Below are 25,698 nucleotides of genomic sequence, written 5' to 3' on the forward strand. Positions count from 1 at the left end.
TCAGCCGCCTCGGGGACCCCCCCTGACTTGTTCTCGACGCCATCCTCTCCTATAAATACAGAAACCTCCGGAAAATAACCTAGATCGGAAGTTCCGCCGCCGCAAGCCTCTGTAGCCACGAGAAATCAATCTAGGCCCTCTCTGGCACCCTGCTGGAGGGGGCCATCATCACCGTAGGCCATGGAGGAGGATCACGGAGGAGCCATCATCGCCATGAAGGCCAAGGGCCAGAGGGAGAACCTCTCCCCATCTAGGGGGGAGGCCATGGAGGAGGAAGCACAAGGGGGAGAACCTCTCCTCCTCTCTCTCGGTGGCGCCGGAGTGCCATCGGGAGGGGAATCATCGCCGCGGTGATCGTCTTCATCAACATCACCATCATCATCACCATCCTCATCTCTTTTACGCGGTCCACTCTCCCACACCCCGCTGTAATCCCTACTTGAACATGGTGCTTTATGCCACATATTATGATCCAATGATGTGTTTCCATCCTATGATGTTTTGAGTAGATATCCTTTGTCTTTGGGTTGATTGATGATCTAGATTGGTATGAGTTGTATATTTTATTTTGGTGTTGTCCTATTGTGCCCTCCGTGTCGCGCAAGCGTGAGGGATTCCCGCTGTAGGGTGTTGCAATACGTTCATGATTCGCTTATAGTGGGTTGCTTGAGTGACAGAAGCATAAACCCGAGTATGGGGGTTGTTGCGTATGGGATAAAGGGGACTTGATATGTTAATGCTATGGTTGGATTTTACCTTAATGATCTTTAGTAGTTGCGGATGCTTGCTAGAGTTCCAATCATAAGTGCATATGATCCAAGAAGAGAAAGTATGTTAGCTTATGCCTCTCCCTCATATGAAATTGCAATGACGACTACTGGTCTTGTTAACGATTGCCTAGGATAATTCCGCACACCGATCCATCATTATTCCACACTCGCTATTTATAATATTTAGTAATATATTATAAATTTATGATAACAGCATCTACTTTTATATTTTAGCTCTCCGATACCATGCAAAGTTATCCTCTTCATACCCACAACGTAGTTTTATTTCTCATTTCTAGTTGGAAGCAAACGTTCGGTGTACGTAGAGTCGTATCGGTGGCAGATAGGACTTGAGAGAAAATTGATCTTACCTTTAGCTCCTTGTGGGTTTGACACTCCATACTTATCACTTCCACCTTTGGGAATTGCTATGATGATTCCCTGCACTTGGGGATTATCAAGCTCTTTTCTGGCGCCGTTGCCGGGGAACAATAGCGTGGGGTTGATATTTTCGTGTATGCTTGTTTGCTTTCTTCACTAAGTAGATTTTGTTTTTCCTTTTTGTTTCTGTTTAGTTGTGGGTGAAACATACAAAAAAATTAAAAGAATGAAAATACAAAAAAAATCACTTGCCTCTCATGCCTAAAAAGTTTTTCAATAAGAGAAGTGATTGGAAGGTTATGCATTGGAGAAGTGAGGGTCGACCTTGAACACTTGTGTTCATGCTCATGGAAACAATGTAAAAAAATTCATGGAAGCTTCTAATAATCATTCCCTTGTATATATCCATTGTATTATAAAAATAATGTGTCAAGCTTCGGTTTTAGGATGATTAGATTGCTTGTTTACTATGTGCAGTACAGAAACAGAAACTTTGGCTGTAGTGCGTGAATTTATATTTTTTAATGGAAAGTCAAATGGGGCTGAAAATTTTTGCACATTACTTCTGTAATTTGTTTTTAAATTTTCATATGTTTTTATTATTTTTTGGAGTTACAGAAATTTACTAAACTTCCAGATTACTACAGACTGTCCTGTTTTTGACAGATTCTGTTTTCTATGTGTTGATCACTTATTTTGATGAATCTATGGGTAGTATCGGGGGGTATGAACCATGGTGAAGTTGGAATATAGTAAATAAAGTGCTAATATGAAATTGGAATGAGTTTGCAACAATACCTAAAGGTAGTGATTTATTTTAGTATACTAACGGATCTCACAAAGTTTTTGTTAAGTTTTTGTGGATGAAGTGTTCGAAGAACGAGGAGTTACTGATGTGAGAAGAATAAAGAGAGGCAAGAGTTCAAGCTTGGGGATGCCCAAGGCACCCCAAGTAAATATTTCAAGGATACTCAAGCATCTAAGCTTGGGGATGCCCCGGTTGGCATCCCATCTTTCTTCTTCAACAATTATCGGTATACCTCGGTTTTTGTTTTGTTCACATGATTTGTGTCCTTTGTGTTTTTCTTTTTCTTTAAGAACCATGCTAGTATGAGATGTCCCATCATCAATTTATATAATGATTCATGTGCTTCACTTATATCTTTTGAGTATGACCTTATAGAATGCTCTTTGTGCTTCACTTAAATCTTTTGAGTATGGTTTTATAGATTGCTTCATGTGCTTCACTTATATATTTTGAGCTTGGATATTGGTTAGTCTATATTAATTGTAGAATGCTCCATGAACTTCACTTATATCTTTTGGAGTATGAATAATACTATCATCTAAAGCGGGTTTGGAAGAGTGTCACTTTAGGAATTAGTGATCCCACTATTCTGAATGAGAAGAATTTTGCTTATGTGGAGAGTAGAAAAATTTCTATGCTTGTAGATCATGAAAATAATGCTTTATGTGATGGTTATATTGTTGAATTCATTCATGATGCTACTGAAAGTTATTATGAGGGAGGAATATATGCTTGTAGGAGTTGCAATAATATCAAGTTTCCTCTCTATGTGCTTAAAGTTTTGAAGTTATACTTGTTTTGCCTTCCTATGCTAGTTGATTCTTGTTCCTATAAATTATGTGTTCATAAAATCCCTAGGCATAGGAAGTGGGCTAGATTCAAATGTTCTATTCATATTCTTCATGATGCTCTCTTTATGTTTCAATTCTTTTCTTTTATGTGAGCACCATTGAAATCATCATGCCTAGCTAAAAGGCATTAAAGAAAAGCGCTTGTTGGGAGACAATCCAATATTTACCCTTACAGTTTTTGTGTGTTTACATGATTAAGCTACTGTAGTAATCATGTTTTATAGCTTTTGTTTCGATAAAGTGCCAAGTAAGACCTTTGGGAAGACTTGGGTGAAAGTTAATGTGATCTTGCTGTAAAAAGCAGAAACTTTGCGCTCACGAGATTAGCTACCATTTTTTACAGAAGAGTGCTTTTGAGTTGATTCTTTTTGCAGAAGATTAATAGACAAATTACTCACGTCCACCAATTTATTTCATAATTTTTGGAGTAGCAGAAGTATTTTTTCTGTTCAGATCATTACAGACTGTTCTGTTTCTGACAGATTCTGTTTTCATTACATAGTTTGCTTGTTTTCTAGTTTCTATGGTTTATATTTCTCGATATAAATTGTAGAAATGATATGGTACAGTAGGAATTGTGTGAGAACAATTATGAACCTTGTTTTTGACAGTACGAAAGTGAATGGTTTACTCTTTATCATACTAACCTATCTCACGAAGTTCCGTTAAGCTTTATGTGATTGAAGTTTTCAAGCTTTGGGTGAGATATCGATATGAGGAGAATAAGGAGTGGAAAGACCCTAAGCTTGGGGATGCCCAAGGCACCCCAAGGTAATATTCAAGGAAGACTCAAGCGCCTAAGCTTGGGGATGCCCCGGAAGGCATCCCCTCTTTCGTCTTCAAAACTATCGGTATACCTTACTCGGAGCTATATTTTTATTCGTCCCATGATATGTGTTTTGCTTGGAGCGTACTTTCAATTTTACTTGTTGTTTGAATAAAATCATTGGATCTGAAATCTTGAATGAAAAAGAATCCTCCCATGGCTAGTTAATTATTTGACTACTCAGTGTCCTTCACTTATATCTTTTGGAGTAGTTTGTCATTTACTCACGTGCTTCACGTACATCCTATGAGTAAATAGTTGAATAAATTGAATATCATAAATCTGAATTTATATATGTTTCATATGCTTATAACACGGGGAGTAATGACTTCACACATAATAAGTATAGGTAGTAAACTTATTGAAAGTTAGCAAACGCAGAATTGGTCACTTGAACAATTCATGAAAGAATATTGAAGGAAGAGAGATTTCACATATAAATATACTATCTTGGACATCTTTTGTAATTGCGAGCACTCATTAAAATATGATATGCTAAAAAGTTGATGTTGGACAAGGAAGACAACCTAATGGGTTATGTTTTCCCATATCCGAAACGTTATATTGTCTTGGATCATCGAACATGTTGAGCCTGCCTTTCCCTCTCATGCTAGCCACATTCTTTGCACCAAGTAGAAATACTACTTGTGCTTCCAAACATCCCTTAAACCAGTTTTGCCATGAGAGTCCACCATATCTACCTATGGATTGAGTAAGATCCTTCAAGTAAGTTGTCATCGGTCCATGCAATAAAAAGTGCTCTCTAAATATGTATAATCTATTAGTGCGAAGAAAATAAGCTTTATATGAACTTGTGATAGGGAAGAAATAAAAGCGACGGACTGCATAATAAAGGTCTTTTTCACAAGAGGCAATATAAAGTGACGTTCTTTTGCATTAAGATTTTGTGCATCCAACCATAAAAGCGCATGTCAACCTCTGCTTCCCTCTGCGAAGGGCCTATCTTTTACTTTTATCTCCTACCCTTATACAAGAGTCATGGTGATCACCACCTTTCCTTTTTACACTTTTTCCTTTGGCAAGCACTTTGTGTTGGAGCGATCCGGATATATGTATCCACTTGGATGTAGGTTTTCATGAGTTATTATTGTTTACATTACGCTTGAGGTAAAAGGTTGGGAGGCGAAACTATAAGCCCCTATCTTTCTATGTGTCCGATTAAAACTTTGAACCCATAAATATCACATGAGTGTTAGAAATTGTGAAAGATTAAATGATAGTTGAGTATGTGGAGTTTGCTAAATCAAAGCTTTGACATAGACCCTTCCTGAAAATAAGATGAATTGCAATTGTTTGATGACTGAGAATATAGTTTGTTAGTTTCAAGAAACTTTATGATCTATACTTTAACATGTGAATAGATTGTTACTTGATCATGAAAAGTTTTATGAGATGAGCTACTGTTATGACATATAATGATGCTAGAAAAGGTGATTGAAATTATCATTGATCAATCTTGTGCACTTGCTAGCATTCACACTTCATAAATTATTTCTGTTATCATTTACCTACTCGAGGACGAGCAGGAATTAAGCTGCGGGAGGCTGATACGCCTCCAACATATCTATAATTTATGAAGTATTCATGCCATGTTTACAATAGTTTTATATGATTTTGGTATGATTTGATTAGAACTAACCCGGACTGGCGCTGTTTTCGGCAGAACTACCGTGGTGTTGTTTTTGTGCAGAAATAAAAGTTCTCGGAATGCGATGAAAACCAACGGAGAATTTTTCTGGAAAATATAAAAAATACTGGAACAAAAATCTACCGGAGGGGAGTCCCGTGGGCCCCATGAGGGTGGGGGCGCGGCCACCCCACAGGGGCGCGCCCCCCTATCTCGTGGCCGCCTCGGGGACCCCCTGAATTGTTCTCGACGCCATCCTCTCCTATAAATACAGAAACCTCCAGAAAATAACCTAGATCGGAAGTTCCGCCGCCGCAAGCCTCTGTAGCCACGAGAAATCAATCTAGGCCCTCTCTGGCACCCTGCCGGAGGGGCCCATCATCACCGAAGGCCATGGAGGAGGATCTCGGAGGGGCCATCATCGCCATGAAGGGAAAGGGCCAGAGGGAGAGCCTCTCCCCATCTAGGGGGAGGCCATGGAGGAGGAAGCACAAGGGGAGAACCTCTCCTCCTCTCTCTCGGTGGCGCCGGAGTGCCATCGGGAGGGGAATCATCGCCGCGGTGATCGTCTTCATGAACATCACCATCATCATCACCATCCTCATCTCTTTTACGCGGTCCACTCTCCCGCACCTCGCTGTAATCCCTACTTGAACATGGTGCTTTATGCCACATATTATGATCCAATGATGTGTTGCCATCCTATGATGTTTTGAGTAGATATCCTTTGTCTTTGGGTTGATTGATGATCTAGATTGGTATGAGTTGTGTGTTTTATTTTGGTGTTGTCCTATTGTGCCCTCTGTGTCGCGCAAGCGTGAGGGATTCCCGCTGTAGGGTGTTGCAATACGTTCATGATTCGCTTATAGTGGGTTTCTTGAGTGACAGAAGCATAAACCCGAGTAAGGGGGTTGTTGCGTATGGTATAAAGGGGACTTGATATGTTAATGCTATGGTTGGGTTTTACCTTAATGATCTTTAGTAGTTGCGGATGCTTGCTAGAGTTCCAATCATAAGTGCATATGATCCAAAAAGAGAAAGTATGTTAGCTTATGCCTCTCCCTCATATGAAATTGCAATGACGACTACCGGTCTTGTTAACGATTGCCTAGGATAATTCCGCACACCGATCCATCATTATTCCACACTCGCTATTTATAATATTTAGTAATATATTCTAAATTTATGATAACAACACCTACTTTTATATTTTAGCTCTCCGATACCATGCAAAGTTATCCTCTTCATACCCACAACGTAGTTTTATTTCTCATTTCTAGTTGGAAGCAAACGTTCGGTGTACGTAGAGTCGTATCAGTGGCAGATAGGACCTGAGTGAATATTGATCTTACCTTTAGCTCCTTGTGGGTTCGACACTCCATACTTATCACTTCCACCTTTGGGAATTGCTACGATGATTCCCTACACTTGGGGATTATCATGATGCATATTATCTTATGAGCCTACTCCAATAGAGGACGGTTGTCGACCATCTTGTAATCGTGGAACTGCTCTATAACATACATCTCGCTCCCAGCAAGCATCGGTGGCCCCGAATTTAGATTCGAGCGCCTCCCACAAGTCCTTGGCAACATGCACATGTAAATATGCGTCGATCAACTTACCTCTGATCATGCTAAGAACCGCTCTAAGAAATACGACGGCAGCTTCCTTGAACGCCTTCTCCTGTTCAAGAGCAATCGTTCTCGTGGAATGGACACCGGGGACCCATAACACGTTCATAGCCGTGAGCCATAAGGTGGTCTTTGTCTGCCGACGCTTAAAATATGTACCGGTAAAGTTGTCCGGTTTCAGTGCTGCGGCAAAGCCACTTGCTGAAAAATTCCTACACATCTTAGGTTTTTGTATTGGTGAGTAAATAGGCAATTTTTCGACTAATTTAATCCATAAATAAATCACTAGCATGGCATTGACAGAATTAACGACATACTGATTCTGATCTAGACAAGTAGCTCGGCTCATTCCCGTGGCGTGGCGGGCGGCGGCAGAGGAGGAGTGCGCGAGGGCCTCTGCTCTTCTCAAGATCCAATAGCATGCGGAAGAGAAACCCTTATAAGGAGGTCCAACTCCTCTCCAATTTCCGGGGTGGAACTAAACCTTCCACTACACCTAGTGCCAATTAAACCCACATAGGCCCTTAGAGATTTCCAGAAATTGTTAGATGGGCCTTAGGTCCACCCTAATATTTCAATAGATGCACACAACCATAGCCACATGAATTTGATGTCTTATATCACCGGCGACACAATTGTCACTAAGGGAAAATAATTAAATGATTGTTGGAATTTAGTCACTACAAATGCATCATAAGTGATAACATGATTGGTTCCGGTGTGTCAAATATATTTGAAGGTCGAGAGTGTGGTTTGCCATTGTCAACACTCATACGTATATATGGTACATATGAACAATTTTAAGATATGGCCTTCGCCTCCTTGCAAAAATATATATTCATAGGAAAATGATTCCCTTCAACCGAACGACCGCCACCTCGGTGTCCATTGGATGGGCTATTAATCATACAGTCAGGAGTCAACCCCTCTTTGCCAACGTTTCGCAACTCGTCCATTGTTTCATATGGCCCTTGTTGCAAACCGACCAAGGGTTAGATCTTGCAGCGGCTGGGACTACGGAGGGTGTCGGCGGCCGGGACTAGGGAGGGCAGCGGTGTAGGCCTACGAGGCAACCCCGGCAGATCTGCCGCGGCGACAACGATGGTGGGATTTCCGCCGGTGGTGGCCGGCCTCTATACGGATTGGGAGATCTCTTTCTCTCTGCTCCTGTAGCTGGCATAAGTGGTAGGCGGTGGCGGTCACCGGCAGTGGTGGTGGTGGTGGTCTCCCCGGCGTGCTTCTGAAACAGCGGGAGCGGTGGTGCTATTGCTCTGCTGAGGTTAGCGACGACGCGCTCGACGCAGGCAACAACGCCGACGTTTCTGCACATTTTTAGTTTCCAATTTTTCTGCAACATTACATATGTTGCAAAAGTTCTCCCATCACATCACCATTGGTGCAAAAAAAAGTGAAGACAGGGAAAAAATCTGCAACCCAACCTATGTTGCAAAAAAAAAATCCCGCGACATAACCTATGTTGGAAAAAAAACTGCAATATAACCTCCATTGTAAATGTTTCCGCTACAAGACCTCTGTTGCAAAGTAAAGTAAGACATTCGGCCTCTTGATTGTGTCAGATCCCACGGCTCAGGAGGCGGTGGATCTTTTTAAAAGGTCCATCGGCCGATGCGCTGCAGCCCCCTTCTTTCTTTCAGTCAACGTGGTTGTTGCTTGCTGCTCACTATCCACTATGATGAGTTCCCGCGGCAAGGTCTCTGTTGCAAAAACTGCAACAAGAACTCTGTTGCAGAAAAATTAAATTTGCAGTGAGACCTCCATTGCAAAAAAATTAAATTGAACAAAACCTATGTTACAAAAATAACTGAAACAAGGCCTCTGGTGCAAAAGAAATATCTTGCAAAAATTTATGTAACATGGCCCGTGTTGCAGAAATTTGCTGCAACACGACCTATGTTGCAATGATAAAAAGTGACGCTCGATCGCTCAATTCCTCATATCCAATGGCTCATGAGGCAGTGGATCTCTTAAAAAGATCCACCGGCCGACGCGTAGCAGCGCCCAAGAAAGAAAGAAAAGGACCGCTCCATCAGAACACGCGTCGTACGTACAAGCCGGCAGATGGTCCCTTGCAATCCGACGGTAGAAGCCAAGTGTTTCCCTTATTTTTGTATACCGTTGTTTAGGAATCTTTATTTTCGTACTTAAGAAGCCTGTATTGGGCACTGGGCTTTCTTTTTTCGTACGTAACCAGCCCGTATTGGGCACTGGGCTTTCCTTTTTTGGGTACATAACCAGCCTGTACTAGGCTTTTCTTACTTTTTTAGAGAACTACTGGGCTTTCCTAGAGACCGCGAAAAAAGAGTGCGCTTTTTTACACATCGTGAAAAATAAGTCACCAGTGGGGATCAAACTTAGGACCTTTCGAGTCTCTCAGCGATAACAACCAACTGAACTACAAATTTTGTTGTCGATTAGTCCCACCTCCAATTTTTGAACCGGCTCGCACCGAGTTTTTCTTTGACGGGAACCGACTCGCACCGGTTAATATACCAGTCCCCCCAGGAATCAATAAATAGATGGATTTTTTTGTAGAATAAATAGATGGATTTTCGAATTAAATAATGGATTGTGGGCTTGAAAGAAGGATTGTGGTAAAAGATGGGATATTTAAAGGAAAGATTATGGGCTCATATACGGATGTGGCTGATTTAAAGGAAAGATTCTGTCTTAAACACATGACACATGTGACAAGGCTGCTCGTAATGAGAGTATATCACGCATGTCAAGTACCAATGATCCTAACAATGGTTGCCCATAGAGATGAAAACACACCTGAGTGGATAGTTGGGATATCGCTCCTCCGCAAGGGCTTCCCCTCCCATCCCCTCCCTTGCGCCGCGGGCCGCTCTTGCCGCGGCGGCCACCAGATCCGGCCATTATGGCCGCCAGCTCCTCCGCCACCCACCCCGCCCCCCTGGCCGGTGCCCCCTGATGCCCGCTGGCCGCTCGTCGTCCTCCTCCCCGCGGTCTGCCGCCTCGACGACCGCTGCGTCAGATCCAGCCTCAACACCATGAATCTTGCAACGCGGCGGCCTCTCTAAGGCGGGTGCGTCGCTAGAACCACCGGATCCTTGCCTCTCTCCTTGTGGGGGCCGGCCCGGCTTAAATCCCTGGTTGTCTGCCCCCCTCCTCCCCAGACCCGATTTCCTCTTCGGGCCAGGCCGGAGTGACGGGCGACGGATGGACGGAGGTCCGCTCCCGGAAGAAGGGGAGGGCCGGCTCCGGCTCGACGGATCGAAGGGGGCGCTCTCCGCTCCTGCATTCGGACCACCGCAGTTCATTCAATGTTGGCGCGGGGCGGGACGCCTTCTTAAGACAATTCAAAGGAAAATGCTTCCGCTGCCTCAGTAAGCTTCACCGCCGCAAAGACTGCCGTGATCCCCTCCGCTGCATCATCTGCAAGCGAGCTGGGCATTACGGCAAGGAGTGCCTGCAGAATCCATGAAACGGGGGTCCAGGAGGGGCCGCCCGTGACCGTCTGAAGCCGCCCGCTGCCGCGCGCGCCCCGGTCTGGGATCGCCTCGTCTTCCCGGCTACGCCACCCCCTGTCCCCATGGATTGCCTCCGCCTCTGCGACCCGGCCAGGCGGCCGCGAGAGAGACACAAGGTGATCGTGGCCACCCCGGTGTTGGAGATCGAGGAGCACCTCCCACGTCAGCACGCTGTCACCCTCACCGCAGCCTACCGCTCGCACTCCACCACCCCGGCGGCTGTTGGCAGGGTGATCTTCGAGCAGCTCTCCACCAGCCCGCACCAGCTACGCGTCACCGCCCACCAGCCTGAAGCTTTCCTCGTCCATTTCGACCTCCCCGCTCACCGGGACAACGCCGTGCGACGTGGCGTCATCAAGGGCGAAGGCTGCAAGTACTTCATCTGGGCGTGGAACACAGACGACCACGCCGCGATCCTCAAGTTCAGTCACCATGTGCGTGTGGTGATCGAAGACCTGCCCATGCAGTTCTGGTCTCTATCGGGTGCCGAGGAGGCCCTCGGAGACATCGGCCGCGTCGACCGGCTGGACTCGCGCACCTTGGAGAGGGGCCACACCAAGACTTCCGCGTGCTGGCTCTGGGTTTGGGATGTTGCCCACATCCCGACCAGGCGCGCTCTCTGAGTGATGAAGGGGGGCGCCGGCAGCGTTGACGAGATCATCGGCATCACCCCTGAAGACCGCCACATCCCTCCGCCACCTGGTGCCCGCCGCTACGACCTACTGATCCACATCGACCTGCTCGAAGACTGGAACCCCCTCTCACCGCGCTCCTCCCACTCGGGGCAGAGCGGGCTGCCCTCCTCGGAAGAGAGCGACGACCGCCCCCTTTCGTGCATCGAGCCGGACACTTGGGTCGCCCACGTGGAAGATGGGCAGAGCAGGGCCCGCGGTGCCGCGCCGCGCGTTGGGCCGGCGGGCTGCAGCCCGATCCTGGGCAGCGCAGGCCGTGACCGTGAAGACGATGGTGGGAGTGGCGGCTCAAGCCGGTCCTGGATGGACCATCTGCTCGGCCACAGCTATCATGCCAGGAGCAGCGGCGCGGACGTCGTCAGCGATGCGCATCGTCAGCGCAGCCGCACTCCGGTGGGTCGGCGCCGCTCTTTCGGCCATCGGGGCCGCCATGATGAAGGAAAGAGCTCCAGTGCCCCGGCTCTGCGCGCCACCCCGCCTCTTCCCCTCTGCCCGGTGCAGGCCGAGCCGGTGGAGGCGGACCCGGTGGCCCAGTTCTTCTCCTTCTCCGACTCGGGGCGTGCCCTATCGCCGGCCCCGCGCACGGACTGCATGCAGCTGGAAATGGAAAACGCCATGATTGAAGCCCTGCACACCCCCTCGCTTTTGAAGACAGTGGCCGCTCCCCCCCCCCCGCCAATGCGACGAGCCAGTCAAGCTTGAGAGCCCGGAGATGCTGCCGTGCCTGCTGCCCTGCATAAGCTCCCCTACAGCAGACACAGTGGGTTTCCAGCTGGAGGCGGTGACTCAGCAGGTGGGCGAAATGCAGATCGAGAGCCGCAACGAGCAGGCGGCTCAGCTGTTCGCAGCAGTGCCCCCTCCGGTCCTCCCAAGCCAGCCGCCTCGTCCTCGCCACTCTGCTCCTCCCAAGTCCAGGGCCACCTCCGCCCCCTCTCATCGCAGCGCTCACCAGGCAGCGGTGGGCATCACCACCCCAGTGGCACAGAGAGCAGTGCTGCGCCTCGTTCAAGAGCTTGGAGAGCTTGGCCCAAAGGACAAGATGACGCCGAAGGCGGTAGCGCATATCACGAAGCGTTTCCAGGAGCCGCTGTCTGAAGGCGACATCGCTGCCATAGCAAAGCTCACAGGCCTCGACCATGACGCCCTCAAGATCGCGGCGGGCATGGCCGGGCTCGCTGAAGCAGAGGAGATCATGCAAGTTTAGTTATGTTAGCAGTTTCAGACGTAGTTAGGCTCCGCCAGCGGCTGGTCTTCCACCGGCTCGAGTTAGGATCCGTGTTCATGTTTAGTTCTCTCCTGCAGCGGTTAGCTTTGCGACGACGGGGTTTTGGGCCTACTGGTGGCCGCCGTCGCCCCCGGATGTATGTGCTGGTGTATCGTTTCTTCTCTAGTAGTTTCTTCAGTTGGCGGAGCAACACCTGTTTCTTAGATGGATGACAGCGCCCTGAACTTCATGTCCTGGAATGTTAGGGGATTAAACTGCCCGGCAAAGCGTACTGCGATCAACGACGTTGCCTCCGCGCATAGATTAGCTGTGCTTTATTTGAAGGAAACCAAGATAGAGGTGTGGTCGACGGCGATAGCCACGGAGATCGGTGGCTCTACGATGCAGGGCTGCGTGGTTCTGCCAGCAATAGGAACTAGGGGAGGTGCAGCGATCTTTTGGGACAAAACAGTAGTTGACATTGTTTCTCATCGCATAGGTAGTTTCTCCATAACCGCTAGGGCTCTTGAGCTACAATCGGGACTACACTTCTGGATCACCACGGTCTATGGACCGACTGACGACGCCCAAAAAGACAGTTTTTTAGCTGAAATTGCTGCAGCAGCTCCTCCAGTGTCTGAACCTTGGATGATCAACGGTGATTTTAACATGATCTATCAGGCCACAGACAAGAGTAATGCAAATATCAACAGAAGGATGATCGGCAAGTTTTGCAGGGCCATTGATCTGGCGGGGCTGAAAGAAATTAAGTGAAAAAACCGCCGCTTCACGTGGAGCAACGAAAGAGAAAATCCAACTCTCTGCAGCATCGACAAAGTTTGGGAAGAGCTGCACCCTGATCACATCCTAGTGGCTGCTTCAACCTCTTTCTCCGATCACTGCCCGCTCTACCTGACAGCCGCAAGCAAGCCCTGCCGAAAGGCGCGCTTCCGATTTGAAAATTTCTGGCCACAGTTCCCCCACTTCACTGAAACTGTTCTCCGAGCGTGGCAAAGGCCAGTGCCTCACGACTGCCCTTTTCTCAGAATCAAGAAAAAGCTTGAGCGCACGGCAGCTGATTTGAAGATCTGGAGCAAGGCCACATTTGGAAAGGCAAAGATGCAACTCCACATTGCAAATGAAGTCATACGTTTACTCGACCTGGCCCAGGAAAACAGAAGACTTTCGACAGCAGAACTCAACCTCAGAAAGCAGCTAAAGCTCAAGGTTTTAGGTTTGGCAGCCATTGAGAGAGCCCGGAGGAAACAAGCGTCCAGGATCACCTGGTTGCATGCTGGAGATGCGAGCACCAAGTTCTTCCACGCAAGAATGAAAGCAAGAAGCAGAAAAAACCACATCCACTCCCTCACAAGCAGCAACACTAAGGTTTATGATCATGCAGGAAAAGAAAAGATCATCCATGATCACTTCACAAGATGTTTGGGCAAGCAGGAAGCCCGTCAAACAACTCTAAACTGGGACAGACTCAACATCCCGATGAGCAACCCGCAGGGTTTCACTACAAAAAAGACACATCCGTGACATTTTGGGCCGAATGGAAAAAAATTCTGTCATACATATGACACTTCTATGACGATAATTGTGACAAAACCCGGTATCATCATAGATGTGGTGGGTTCGTACTTCTATGACAAAAAATCATGACAGAAAATGGGCTTTTCGTCCTGGGCGGGCCGGAGACGCAGCTGCATGACATTCTTTGGGCCGTCCATGACGGAAAAAACCATGGTAGAAGCGAGGGCGAGGAAAATTTCGGGGAGTTCCCGGTTACGGTGGGAGGTCAGGGGCCGAGCGATGCGCATTTCTCTCGTACACGTACGCACGTGTGTGCGAGGCGTTGGCTCTAACTGAACCCGAGCGAGGCGTTGGGCTCTAACTGAACCCGAGCGATTGCACTGCAGGCTACGCGTTACTGAACCCGAGCGATCGATCGATGGCTGTTAACTGAACCCAATCGAGCGATTCCTTCGCTACTGCTGCTAACTGAAGCCGATCGATGCTGCCTCTGGATGAACTGTGAGCGTTGCTGGGGGGGTTTGGATGAACAGTTCCTGGTGGGGGTGGATGAACAGGACCCCGTGGTGTTGCCTCTGGATGAATAGGACCCCGATCGATCGAGCCGGTTGGGGCTGGATGAACAGGACCCCGTGGAGGGCAGGATGAACAGGACCACCCCGTAGAGGGCAGGATGAACAGGACCACCCCGTGGAGGGCTGGATGAACAGTAACCCGTGGAGGGGTGGTTGAACAGGAGCCCGTGGAGAGGGCTGGTTGAACAGTAGCCGGTGGAGTAGCGCGTGGTGGAGGCTGGATGAACAAGAGCCCGTGGATGAACAGTCGCAGGTGGAGGCTGGAGGAGGTCGACGGTGGATGAACAGTAGCCCGTGGAGGCGGGAGGGGGTCGAAGGTGGAGATGAACAGTGTCCCGTGGAGTCCCGTTTTGCGGTACGCCACACCCTCCCGATGAACAAGACCCCCGTTTCGACCGTAGCGCTCCAACACAAGTCTGTTTCGTCCGTTTTGCGATACGCCACACCCCTCCCGATCAACAGGACCCCTGTTTCGACCGTAGGAGTTCCGTTTCCTCCATTTTGCGGTATGCCAGACCCCTCCCGATGAACAGGATCCCGTTTCAAACGTGGCCGGTCGAACACAAGGCCGTTTCCTCCGTTCTGCGGTACACCAGGCCTTGTTTCCATCGGCTGTTCCGTCCAAGCCCTCCCGATGAACACGACGACGCATTCTGTTCCAACCCAGCCGGTTGGCTCCCCATGAACACGACGACGACGTTGTTTCTCCGTTTCGACCCAGCCATGTACACGAGCCCTGGCCGTACGTATGCGCAAGTAGGCGTTCGAGACCCTGCCCGTATGTACGTACGTGGCCGTATTTTCTTTCTTGCACACTGGCCGCTGTACATACGTGTACATGCTACGTGCGCGCCTCTACTACGACACGTGCGCGCCTCTACATCGACCAGTATGTACGTACACGTTCGCGACCAAAATGACAATGCTACGTACGCTTCGACCAGGTGGGTCCCGACTGTCAGGCACTTCCTTGCGTGCGAAGATGTAGCTGGTGGGTCCCAGCAGTCAGGGGGAAACGTTTTTTCGCAAAATACAGTGGCCCGTCCGGTGGGTCCCAGCTGTCAGGTGGAGGAATCATTATTTTCCGCGTAATAAGGAGGCACTTCCTTGCTGTGGCCGTGGACCCAGCTGTCGGCCTCTCCACGTACACTCCACGTCCGATGGAAGTCGTTCCTTGATCACGTTGACCACGCCACGCTGAGAGCACCAGGGCGGTGGACGACGGCGAGGCCTAGGAAGGGGACGACGAGGAGCCGGGGAAGACGCGGCAGTGGAAGCCCGCGCGGCGAGGAGTACGAGGGTTCACTGTTTCGGCTGCGGTGTGAGGCTGCCGTCGCCGCAGGGCCTGGTCAGCGGTGGGAATAGTAGGGGGCGGTGAGGCCTCTATGGCAGCACAGCCAGCCACGGGAGGCAGGAGCATGCGGCACGACCGGCGCTGCTTTGGGCGGCTGGAGCAAGAAGACCAGAGGTTGAAGAAGCACTACGGCCGTTGGATGGACATCGTACGATCACTGGAGCTAGAATCGTTCATATTGACTAAAGTTGACAAAGGCCCCCGTCCCAGTCAACTTAGTAGGCCCACAAGTCAGCCTCCCACCATGGTGGGTCCCAGCTAGCAGGGGGAATATTCATTTTTTTGTGCGTAATAAGGAGGCACTTCCTTGCATGCGAAGATATAGCTGGTGGGTCCGAGCTGTTAGCGGCGGTAACGTTTTTTTCGCGAAATACAGAGGCCCTTTCGGTGGATCCCTGATGTCAAGTGGAGGAATCATTATTTTGCGCATAATAAGGAGGCATTTCCTCGCGTGCGGCCGTGGACCCAGCTGTCGGCCTCTCCACGTACAGTCCACTTCAGATGCATGTCGGTCGTTGACCACGTTGACCAGGCCACGCCGAGAGCACCAGGGCGGTGGACGACGGTGAGGCCTAGGAAGGGAACGACATGGAGGCAGGGAAGACTCGGCAGTTGTTTCCCACGCGGAGGGGAGTACGCATGTACGAGGGTTTACTGGTTCGTCTGCCGTCGCCGGAGAATAACAGCAGGTGTGGGTGAGTAGAGGGATGGCTAGGCTAGCGATGGGAGTACGGTGGGGCGGTGAGGCATGCGCGGCAGCAGAGCCGGCCGCGGGAAGGAAGGAGCAGGCAGTCCCGCCGGCGCTTGTTTGAGCGGCTGGAGCAGGAAGAGCAGAGATTGAAGAAGCACGATGGCCGTTGGATGGCCATCCAACAGTCACTGCTTGTGCGTCAACCTTTTTTTAGGAAAGCCTCAAATCTGTGGAAAACAGCATACAGCCCATCTGCCATTATTTCTAATAATTTACAGCCCATTTGCTAATTATTAAGGTTTTTTTGGAGCCCATATTCTTTTTGTTAGCATTACAGCCCATATTGTGGCACGGTTAAAAAATTATACGAAATTTTGCATATTTCGGTGCGGACCGAACTGTTTTTAATCCCGAAATTTCGACTCACATTCAAACTGATTTTAAAAATAAATGTATATCAATATAAAATCCAACAAATTCTCCACGCATAAAAATTAATGTAATTGAAATCTCGAAATAAAAAAAAGATATTTGAAACTAATTGCTGGTTTGATGTGTTTTAAAAATGTACAACCCATTTCTCATTACTGATGGGCCATTTTCTCAGCCAGCCGAACGAAAGCTCTCCTCGTCTTGAAAGATATGCAGCCCAACAAGCCTGACAAAGCGACTTACTTGGCAAATCACAAAAAAACTGGGATGTGGCCGTGGACCCAGCTATCAGCCTCTCCACGTACAGTACTCTTTCGATGGAAGTCGTTCCTTGACCACGTTGACCACGCCACGCGGAGAGCACCACGGCGGTGGACGACGGCGAGGCCTAGGAATGGGACGACGCGGAGCCGGGGAAGACGCGGCAGTGGAAGCCCGCGCGGAGAGGAGTACGAGGGTTCACTGGTTCGGCTGCGGTGTGAGGTTGCCGTCGGCGCAGGGCCTGGCCAGCGGTGGGAATAGTAGGGGCGGTGAGGTCTCTGCGGCAGCGCAGCCGGCCACGGGAGGCAGGAGCATGCGGCACAACCGGTGCTGCTTTGGGCGGCTGGAGCAAGAAGACCAGAGGTTGAAGAAGCACTACGGCCGTTGGATGGACATCGTACGGTCACTGGAGCTAGAATCGTTCATATTGACTAAAGTTGACAAAGGCCCCCGTCCCAGTCAACTTAGTAGGCCCACAAGTCAGCCTCCCACAATGGTGGGTCCCAGCTAGCAGGGGGAGTATTCATTTTTTTGTGCATAATAAGGAGGCACTTCCAGTGGGTCCAAGCTGACAGCGGGGGGAACGTTTTTTTCGCGAAATATGCTGGCCCGTCCAGTGGGTCCCAGCAGTCAGGGGGGAAACGTTTTTTTCGCGAAATAAGGTGGCCCGTTCGGTGGGTCCCTGCTGTCAGGTGGAGGAATAATTATTTTGCGCGTAATAAGGAGGCACTTCCTTGCGGCCGCCTGACCCAGCTGTCAGCCTCTCCACGTATAGTACTCTTCCGATGGAAGTCGGTCGTTGACCACGTTGACCACGCCGCGCCGAGAGCACCAGGGCGATGGTCTGGACGACGGCGAGGCCTAGGAAGGGGACGACGCGGAGCTGGGGAAGACGCGGCAGTGGAAGCCCGCGCGGAGAGGAGTACGAGGGTTCACTGGTTCGGCTGCGGTGTGAGGCTGCCGTCGCCGCAGAATAACAGGGGGTGTGGGTGAGTAGAGGGATGGCCTGGCCAGCGGTGGGAGTAGTACGGGGCGGTGAGGCCTCCGCGGCATCACAGCCGGCCACGGGAGGCAGGAGCACGCGACACGACCGGCGCTGCTTTGGGCGGCTGGAGCAAGAAGACCAAAGGTTGAAGAAGCACTACGGCCATTGGATGGACATCGTACGATCACTGCAGCTAGAATCGTTTATATTGACTAAGTTGACCAAGCCCTTGGTACGCGTCAACTTAGTAGGCCCACAGCTCGGATTTGGCAGAGAACATATAGCCCATTTGCGATTTGTAAGAATGTACAGCCCATTTTTTTAACTCTAATGGAATTTACTACAGCCCATTTACAGTTTGTTAAAAGTACAGCCCAACTTCTAGCTAGGACAATGATTAATAATTTCAAACAACCGCTCAAAACAGAATTCAAAAAAATTCCCACATTTTGATGGGATCCGAAATATTTTTATCCGAAATTTCTAGTCAGGTTAAATATAATTTCAAAATAAAGTTGTACTATGTTAAAATCCAACGAAATATTGCACGCGCAACAAGTAATGAAATTAAAATTTTCAAATTCCAAAAATAATATATGTTTCAAACTAATTACGTGTTTGGTGCATAGTAAATGTCCAGTTATTATAATTACATCCCATTTATTATTTCTTAAAGTCCATTTTCTTGTTAAGCCTAATGCATACCTCCTAGGAAAGTTTGCAGCCCAGCGGGGCGGAGAATAACAAGTTGACCCCGATATTGTGTACAACTGTCGGCCCAGTTGCATTGTTGATGTTGAAAAAAAGGCCTGTGTAGTACAGTACAACCTAACATGGTTACTCAGCCCACATTCAGCGACGCCGGAAAGGCCCAAACAAGTCTTCTGTACAAATTTTTGAAGTCACTAAGCTCAATTAATAACTTAAGAAAAAATTTAGATTACAGTGGAACCTAATTAAAAGCTGTCACGAGCAAATAAATAATTCAACGGGTCCCACTTGTGCGTGTGCGTGTGTGTGTGTGTGTGTGTGTGTGAGAGAGAGAGAGAGATAGAGAGAGAGACCCATCGTTCGATGCTCGTAATACATCTTTCAGCCATATGCATTGCTGATGCTCAATAAAAACTTATATAGTTGACACAATCATATAGAACATCATAGCACACTGAACTTGCATACAAAAATTTCACGCAGGCGGCACAATCAGGATGGAAGCAGTGGATCGCTACGGGAAGGGCTATGTTGAAACCAACGAAGTTGTACATAACGGTTCATCGTCTTTATCAATGATGGGGAAATATCTTGAATGTTGTGCAAAGAAAACAGACAGACAACACAATAAGTTCTGCTAGCACATTAAGTTGACGTACAGCCCTTTCTAAAAAAGTTCAGGTACAAAATTAGAACAGGTCACAATCAAATGTACTGGCATATCAGTGCTTCACACCCATAGCTCGGATTTAACTAGTATCTGACAAGATTCAGTTGTTACCTCAAATTAGAGCACATCCAAGCAGCCAGCCCAGCCTCTTCTCCCAAAGAAGCAGTGGCCTCCGCCGCGCGATGGAGTAGGCCCTGTGCCATCCATCGTTCCAAGCAACACGGGGAAAGTCTGACGTTGACTCCTGTAATGGACGTCGTCGATGGACCCTGACACCAGCGGCCGCGGCAGGACTTCGATTGATGGATTGACCACTTCTTTGACATGCACGAACACTCGATACAGGTACATCCCTAACGTGGTCCGCGGCCTTCTTGGTGGTGACGAATAGTACAACCCCGGTTCCTGCACCGGTATCTCAACACCAATCACCTTCGGTATGGTGGACGGCTTCTTCATCCATGCCATAACCGTCAGAGCCCAGCTGTCTGGAGGAACAAACATACTTACGAGCTCACCTCCAAGGTCGTTGATAAGCTCGTTCATGGACTCGTTGTTCCAAGCACGTCGAGGCATGTCGTGGAAGGTAAGCTTTGTTAAAAACTCAAGCTCAGAGGGCACCGAGCCCCATCCTGGGTGCCACCGATCAAAGCTCACCAGTGCGCCATCGCAGAACAAACGCCGGGAAGATTCGAACACACGACTGCAGTCGAAAGTTGTCCGGAACCTGACGAAGAAATCAGCCGGTGGCGGACAGACTTCGACGAGCATGTCACTTATTTGGATGTCGTGCGCAATGCCAAGAGCTTTGACAAGGCCGTCCGGCAAGACGGGAGGCCGGTCGCCGTTGATGGTTACCATCAGCACTTTGCCGCCAACTGGTTGTCAAGCGCCGCCATGCCACTGTTGAGCGACAGCATGCAGCGACCGAAGGCAGGACGGACCTCAGGATCTCCGGCTCGGAGATCCGCGTTGACCGGCGACATGATAGTGCGCTTGAGTACAGGGAGTACAGGAGGGGGATTTGGGGGAACTGGAGTAGGAATCGAGATTCCAGAGGTGGGGGAGGGGCGGGAGACTGGGGATGAAAAGGTAGCATGAATTTCGAGCACCACTACAGGAATCAGCTATTTTGCCGTCTGCCACGGCGGACGGCAAAGGCCTTTGCCAGCCGCGGACGGCAAAAGGCTCCGGCAAAGTAGGCTACGGTAAACAACTACTTTGTCGTTTGCTTCCTGGCGGCTGACGGCAAAGGCCCTTTGCCGTCTGCCGCGGACGGCAATAATTGTGCTCTCAGTCCGTTAAGTGGCTAACGGCAGGCCTTTGCCATCCGCTGGCAGACGGCAAACTTTCTACTGCCTTTGCTGTCTGCCAGCGGACGGCAAAGGCCAGTGTCGGGTCGGGGTTTTTTTTCCTCTTTTTTCCTTTTCTTCTTCTTCCTATTCTTCCTTTTCTTCCTTTTTTCCTTCTTCTTCTTCTTCTTCCTCCTTTCCTTTTTCCTCTTCTTCTTCTCCTCCTCTCCTCTTTTTTCTTCTTCTTCTTCCTCTTCTTCTTTTTCTTCTCCTCCTCCTCTTCTTCTTCTTCCTTTCCTTTTTCCTCTTCTTCTTCTCCTCCTCTCCTCTTTTTCTCTTCTTCTTCTTCTTTCCTCAAACTAAACTAAACCTAAAACTAAAACTAAACTAAAATTAAACCTAAAACTAAAACTAAATCTAAACTAAAACTAAAACTAAAAAGGAAAAAAACAGAAAAAAGGAGGGGGGCTCACCTGGGGCAGGGCCGGTGGAGGAGGAGGCCGGTGGAGGAGGGGGGCGGGGCGGTGGAGGAGGTGGCCGGGGCGCGGGGGTGGCCTGGGGCGGCGGGGGGCCGGGCCCGGGGCGGTGGGGGGCCGGGGCGAGGGGGGGCGACGGGGCGGTGGGGCGGCGGGGCCCCGGGGCGGCGGGGGGCCGGGGCAGTGGGGCGACGGGGCGGCGGGGGCGACGGCGCCGGGCGGCAGTGGCGACGGGGCGGGGGGCCGGTGGGGCGGCGGGGTGGTGGGGCGACCGGGCGGCGGCGAGTGGTGGGGGCGGCGGCGGCGGCGGTGGGGTGGGAAGTGGTGGCGGGGCTCGGCGAGGAGAGAACAGAGTAACGGGCGGGGGGTACGGGCCGTTAGGTAGTGTCCTATTTGCCGTCCGCCTCTCTTTGCCGTCCGCCCTTTTGCCTCTTTGCCATCTGCTAGCAGACGGCAAAGAGGTGGGCCGTTAAGTTTTTTCCAAACGGGCGGGGGGTGGGGGCCACCTCTCTCTTTGCCGTTTGCCAGCGGACGGCAAAGAGCTCGCAGATGGCAAAGAGCTTCTTTTCCGTCTGCTGTTTCTTTGCCGTCTGCTTTTGGGTAGCTGATGGCAAAGAGCTTCTTTGCCGTCAGCTAGCAGACGGCAAAGAGCTGGCAGATGGCAAATTAGCTGATTCCAGTAGTGCACGCGCCAATATGCTCTCGGCGCGCAAGCGCACGAAAACACCGGTGGCGCCCACATGTCGGCCTAAGAGTCCTTATTCTTTCTTTTTTGGAGAGCCCGGCCTTTTTTTCAGGATCTTTTGAGAGCCCGACCTGAGAGTCATAATTGACCTGTTTGGCATTGTGTTACTACTCGGCCCATATTCAACGACACCTCACTGGCCCAAACAAGTGTACATCATCGAAAAGACACTGAGCTCAAATTATATAACTTGAAAAAAGGATATATACTCTGAACACTGGAGAATGGTGATGCCCTCATTTAGCCGACCAGTAGTTCGAGACAATAAACAGTTCGAAACAATGATATATACAACATTCAAACACTGACTAGTGACTACTACTGACATAAATAGCAAGATATGATAGTTCATAAGAAGTCTTGCTACACCACCAAAACGCACCCATCTGCAGCGCTCAGACTCTCGTGATCCAGACAAGAATGACATTCTAAACAGAAGCAACTATTACATAGTAAGAGTGACATAGACAAGGATGACCAAATGACAAGGAATATGCATAACAAAAGAAAGAACTACCCATCTAGAACCAGCAGCAAAGACAACAAAGTCATTCGAAGAGATGATCCAACACCATCATAATTTGTAGCCCCGCTTCAGCGACCAGTGATCCGGAGACACCAGTACTCCACCCTTTCGATGCAACAGCCCAATTACCTATCAACCTGAAGGCTTGAACCACATCACTGCCTGTCGTAATTGAGACATCCAAGGAACAAAGTTAATCCGGATGCCTTTGTCATTCTCACCTTCTTTTGGCTGCAGGCTATATCGTTGACAATCAGGGGAGTTTGCTCCCGAACTCCTAGGGCTCGCCGTGTAGACACAGTTTTCCATAGCAAACAGAGCCTCTCTGCCATCAAGGTCCTTGCCAACGGTGATCTCCTAGTTAATCGGATAATTGAGTCCGAGAAACAGAGAGTGTGAACCAAGGCTGTTTACCCACCTCCAACTAAAAAATCCTAAAGGCCCCAACAAGCTGGTATCCTGCTCATAGACGTAACAGCCACTGTCTGGATACTCACGTATTACACGGTGCTTGTATACAGTGGGGTTTTTGCAATATGACTTTTCCGGCTCATGTGTCCGAATGATCATCAGTCTTTTGCCGTCGTCTGATCGAGCGAGGAACCAGTTGTGCTTCCCTGTTTTTGGCAAAGGTGGTGTGATTACAAAGGGCAGTAACTGTAGGGACACTGCATCATATCAAAAAGGACAGGCATTGTTAATGTAAGATCAGCATTGTTCAGAGTATGAGTAGGATAATGCAAGAAACAGCATTGATATGTCCCTGTTGGAACTGGGAGGAAAATACAGGGAAATGTATACTGGGTTTGAAAATATAGAAGTGCCATGCATGGTTATACTCATGTTATCTCGCAATCGATTCTTCACAGGAAACTACCATGTCATGCATGTTATGTACTCCCTCCATTCCCAAATATTTGTCTTTCTAGGCATTTCAAATAGACACAACATACGGATGTATGTAGACATATTTTAGAGTGTAGATTCACTCATTTTGCTCCGTATGTAGTCACTTGTTAAAATCTCTAGAAAGACAAATATTTGGGAACGGAGGGAGTAATCATGTTCTGTCCTCATAAACAAATTCTTCAAGGTAACTAACAGACCATGCATTGTTATATACTCGTGTTCTGTGGGCAAAAAATTTGTGAGGATATTATTCTAGCCATTGATTGCTGAAGGGCGAATATAGGTATGTACACATGGTAAGCATTGCAGGATTTCACTACTTCCAAATATAGAGTTCTCCATATGCACATTTACTTCCCTAATGTATGGTTAGATGAAACCAACAGTGTGGTGCATGTTTCTACATCATGAAAATGAGGAAACTAACATGGCCATTGATACACACTCATATTTAGTAGTAGTATATAGATTACTGTAAAATAAGGATAATATCCATATATTCCTAACCGTTTGATTATTCAGGGTACAAATTGGCTGTAATGACATGGTCACAATCGCATGAATTAGCTCATTCCAAATATAGCTGATTTACGGCGTCTCTAATACATTGCCATAGTTCTACTCAAATTCTGCTCAAACAGGGATATGCCAATCATCACAAAAAGTTCAAACAGTGTCAGGGCGTCATCATTAACATGAGACGGAAACAACTTACACGCGCCGTCCCAGCAATACGTGGTGCCATCTGCTTTGTCGATCGCGTAGATGATGCCATTGTGTTCAATAGCATCACAGAAGTGTGTATCAGCTTTGACGATGATCCACTGCGAGCCGAGTTGTCTCCAGCTAAAGAAGGCACCGGCATAAAGATAGGCGAGTCTGCGGTCGAACAAGGCAATTAGCTTGAAGTCTGCATAATTCGCATGTCGTGTGGGCACTTGGCAGATTACAATCTTCTGCAAAACAAGGTCCGTCCAACTGACGTAGTAATCTAGATGACTTGGACCGCGATGGTAATACTCTATATAATCCAACGGAGGAAGGATAATCTCATGGGAGGTCTAGAAGTTCCCGAGCACCAACTTTTTACCGTCTTCTCTGAAGGCAGCCATCCAGTGGGAGTTCATGCCGACCCAGTACATACCTGCCAAGAAGTTTCGGGCGATGGTGATCGGATCGATGTCGAGGGAAATGATGTACGGCGACCCACTACATACCTGCAAAGAAGTTTCGGCTAATGGAGATCGGATTGAAGTCGAGGGGCATCATGCACGCCTCCGTATCATGGTGAGCCAATCTCGCAAGACCAGATAGCAGCAAGCAGGGTGTCATGAAAAGCTTAGGCCTCGCTTCGACGATGGCCGTGTGCATGTCCCTCGAGCATGCAGCCAGCCGCAGGGCGCTCAACATATCCATACATGAACAACAGAGGTCGAGGATGTCACTGGGGAGATTGCCCCAATCGCGGCTCATATGGATGCTGCGCGGTTCGCGTTCGGCCATGGTGGAGTTTGGAAGGGGGCTTGATTTACGGGGGGAGAAGGATGTTGGTGCTGGAGCGGCTAGCGAGGGAATAGTGGTACTGGGTGTAGGAGATATGCCCTAGAGGCAATAATAAATGATATTATTTATCTCCGAGTTCATAATTATGTTTATGTTCCATGCTATAACTGCAATGATTCTCGAGTCTGCAATATCCACGAGGCTCGGAGGAAGACTCATATGCACGTGTGGAATAATAAACGGTAATAAGTATTCCTAGTCTGGCCTCTAAGACTAGCTCAAGTGTTGCATGATGGTTCTGTTTTCCTGATCATGGGCATGTCTATGCCAGCAATTTTGAGGGCACAATGTTAAGAGAACATTTGTGTTGAATCGACCCGGATTGATGTTATGCTATGAGATACATTTGTCACAAGTTAATGGTTTATAACACAGAGATATTTAATGTTTGCATAATTCCTTAGACCATGAGAGTATCGAGTTTCTTCATGCTTGCTTCATGAACTTTGGGGTTTGTTAAACGTCATCCGTAACTGGATGGCTATAACGGCGGCTTACGGGTTCATGGGAAAGTATGTTAAGTAACTTGATAGCTCGAGATTGGGATTTGCTCCTCCGATGATGGAGAGATATACTCGGGCCCTCTCGGTGTTACGGTGTCCATCATCGTCTGGCCAGACACTTTGTGATTTGATCACGGGGATGC

General features: G+C 48.7%; 1 pseudogene; it reads left to right on the forward strand.

Moving 5' to 3' along the window:
- Positions 1-10,798: 10,798 nt before the first annotated feature.
- On the forward strand, positions 10,799-12,326 carry LOC109772604 (uncharacterized; annotated as a pseudogene).
- The last annotated feature ends 13,372 nt before the right edge of the window (positions 12,327-25,698 follow it).

This window comes from Aegilops tauschii, chromosome 5 (genome assembly GCF_002575655.3).
Source record: "Aegilops tauschii subsp. strangulata cultivar AL8/78 chromosome 5, Aet v6.0, whole genome shotgun sequence".
In the NCBI taxonomy this organism is placed as follows: Eukaryota; Viridiplantae; Streptophyta; class Magnoliopsida; order Poales; family Poaceae; genus Aegilops; species Aegilops tauschii.